Below are 3,835 nucleotides of genomic sequence, written 5' to 3' on the forward strand. Positions count from 1 at the left end.
CTTCCGTCGCTCTTAATGACGTCATCCCCTGACTAAACTGCGGTTTCGTCTGACTCGCCTTGTTGTGTTGACGACTTTAGATTTAACACGTGCTCTTTGTTACTTCGTTACTGAACTTGGAAACCCCTCTAATAGGAAACGATGTGCGATGTACAGTATGTAAAATTTATATTAACCTGTTCAAATTGTTCTGCTGCGTAGTGAAGAAATAAGACTCGCCTCCTACAGGTAGCTGTTACTTGTTCTTCAGTACTGTATCTGTAACGCTCTTATTAAAGTGTGTATTGGATGATGAAGCCTGTTTCTTCCATCCTTAATTCCTTAGAAGTTCTGTGGAAGTAACCAGCTACTAAAGTTTTCACATTCTGTTACAGCCGGTAAGGCGTGCAGTTTAGCAGTACCTGGATATCAAATGTGACTTTAATAACATCCTCGTTGAGGAAAGACACGTGTAGATTCAGCGACTGGAAACGCACACATCAAACACGTTGAAGACACACGTCATATAAAACTCTTTGTAAATTTACAGAATATACGTAAGTATGTAATGTCAAAAACAATAATCTCAAAACATATTGCACAATCCTAATTAATTGAATTCAAGAAGGGCCATTCCACCGAGACGGCTCTGCATAAGCATTGTCAACACATTACAGTAGCCCGGAGCTACCAACACGTCATCCTGGTAGATCATTCCTCTGCTTTTGACATAATCAACCACCAGATCCTCGTTGTCACCCTGTCTGACCTTGGCATCACTAGGACTGCCCTCAGGTGGTTTAAATCCTACCTTTTGGGGTGATCCTACTGTGGTGAGGAGAGATGTCAAGGGTGTCCTAACAATTGGTGCTGATCCCTCTCCTCTCTATACACCACCACACTGGGCTCAATCATCCAGTTCCATTATATTTCTTATCAGTGCTACGTAAACAGATGATATGCAGCTGTACCTGTTGTTTCCTACAGTGGATCACATGGTATCAGCTAGAATACAGTGGGGCAAAAAAGTATTTAGTCAGCCACCAATTGTGCAAGTTCTCCCACTTAAAAAAGATGAGAGAGGCCTGTAATTTTCATCATAGGTATACCTCAACTATGAGAGACAAAATGAGAAAAAAAAATCCAGAAAATCACATTGTCTGATTTTTAAAGAATTTATTTGCAAATTATGATGGAAAATAAGTATTTGGTCACCTACAAACAAGCAAGATTTCTGGCTCTCACAGACCTGTAACTTCTTCTTTAAGAGGCTCCTCTGTCCTCCACTCGTTACCTGTATTAATGGCACCTGTTTGAACTCGTCATCAATATAAAAGACACCTGTCCACAACCTCAAACAGTCACACTCCAAACTCCACTATGGCCAAGACCAAAGAGCTGTCAAAGGACACCAGAAACAAAATTGTAGATCTGCACCAGGCTGGGAAGACTGAATCTGCAATAGGTAAGCAGCTTGGTGTGAAGAAATCAACTGTGGGAGCAATTATTAGAAAATGGAAGACATACAAGACCACTGATAATCTCCCTCGATCTGGGGCTCCACGCAAGATCTCAACCCGTGGGTTCAAAATGATCACAAGGACAGTGAGCAAAAATCCCAAAACCACACGGGGGGACCTAGTGAATGACCTGCAGAGAGCTGGGACCAAAGTAACAAAGGCTACCATCAGTAACACACTATGCCGCCAGGGACTCAAATTCTGCAGTGCCAGACGTGTCCCCCTGCTTAAGCCAGTACATGTGCTGGCCCGTCTGAAGTTTGCTAGAGAGCATTTGGATGATCCAGAAGAGGAATGAAACCAAAATAGAACTTTTTGGTAAAAACTCTACTCGTCGTGTTTGGAGGAGAAAGAATGCTGAGTTGCATCCAAAGAACACCATACCTACTGTAAAGCATGGGGGTGGAAACATCATGCTTTGGGGCTGTTTTTCTGCAAAGGGACCAGGACGACTGATCCGTGTAAAGGAAAGAATGAATGGGGCCATGTATCATCAGATTTTGAGTGAAAACCTCCTTCCATCAGCAAAGGCATTGAAGATGAAACATGGCTGGGTCTTTCAGCATGACAATGATCCCAAACACACCGCCCGGGTAACGAAGGAGTGGCTTCGTAAGAAGCGTTTCAAGGTCCTGGAGTGGCCTAGCCAGTCTCTAGATCTCAACCCCATAGAAAATCTTTGGAGGGAGTTGAAGGTCCGTGTTGCCCAGCGACAGCCCCAAAACATCACTGCTCTAGAGGAGATCTACATGGAGGAATGGGCCAAAATACCAGCAACAGTGTGTGAAAACCTTGTGAAGACTTACAGAAAACGTTTGACCTCTGTCATTGCCAACAAAGGGTATATAACAAAGTATTGAGATGAACTTTTGTTATTGACCAAATACTTTTTTCCACCATAATTTGCAAATAAATTCTTCAAAAATCAGACAATGTGATTTTCTGGATTTGTTTTTCTCATTTTGTCTCTCATAGTTGAGGTATACGTATGATGAAAATTACAGGCCTCTCTCATCTTTTTAAGTGGGAGAACTTGCACAATTGGTGGCTGACTAAATACTTTTTTGCCCCACTGTATCTGCATGTCTCACTGATGTTACAACCTGGATGAAGGAACACCATCTCCAGCTCACCTTGGCAGAGAGAGGCCTTCTTTTCATCCTAGCTCATCCATCTGTTCAGCACCCCTTTTTGTTCAGCTCAGGTTCATTATCACTAACACTCGCCAAGTCTGTATGCAACCTTGGGGTGGTGATAGATGACCTGCTGTTCTTTAAGAGACCATGTTGCTACAATCTGTTGGTCTTGCAGATTCACTCTATACAACATTTAACATTTATAAGATCAAACTATGTCTAACAGGATATGCAGCACAACTTCTGGTCTAGGTTTTGACCTTGTCACATTTGGACTACTCCAACTCTCTACTGGCAGGAATACCAACAAAAAAATGCAATGGCATGTCTGGTGTTCAATTAGACTAATTGATACATGTCACTTCTCTCTTCAGAACAATACATTGCCTCTTTATAGTGGAAGGCATTAAAATTCAAAGCAGTTTGATGCTTACCCAAAGAGTAGGCAAAGGATCAGCACACATATATATTGTGGCACCCGGCTGGGGGTGGTACCCAGCTGGGACGCCCAGAAAGACCGGAGGAAGGCTTGTGCCTCCTCCAGACCACGAGGGGGTGACCGCCCTGGTTCCTTTGGGGGCCACGAGTACGGAGCTGGGAAGCTCAACCCTGTAGGGGCCCCGTGGTCGCCGCCAGGGGGCACCCCCATGCCTGGAGAGCCCTGGACCTCAGCACTCCACCACACCTGGAAGTGCTGGGGGGAAGAGAAGTGGGGACACCTGGAGTGCTTCCGGGTACGCAGCCGGCACTTCCGCCACACTGGGTAGTGCCGGTGGAAGATTGCCGGGAAGCACCTGGAGCACATCTGGGTGCATATAAAAGGAGCCGCCTCCCTTCATGGAAGGGCTAGAGTCGGGTGAAAGAGGATAAGGTCTGAGAGGAGAGAGAAAGAGACGGTCTGAAGAAGAAAGACATACTGTGGTGTTGGCCTGGACTGGGGTGATTGGTGCTGTGGCACTGGGGTTTGTGTAACTTAAATAATTGTAAATATTGTAAATAAACATTTGTTGGGTGCAAACACGATGTCCGTCTGTCTGTGTCTGGGGCTCGTTCCACAATCTATATTATGTATATATATATATATATATATATATATATATATATGGAGACACTTGTGAGGTCCTATGCTCCTCCTCGACCACTCAGATCTGCTGATGAGTGACGTCTGGTGATGTCACCTCTGTGTGCTCTCAAATCTCA

This window comes from Erpetoichthys calabaricus, chromosome 1, assembly GCF_900747795.2.
Source record: "Erpetoichthys calabaricus chromosome 1, fErpCal1.3, whole genome shotgun sequence".
NCBI classification, from domain to species: Eukaryota; Metazoa; Chordata; class Cladistia; order Polypteriformes; family Polypteridae; genus Erpetoichthys; species Erpetoichthys calabaricus.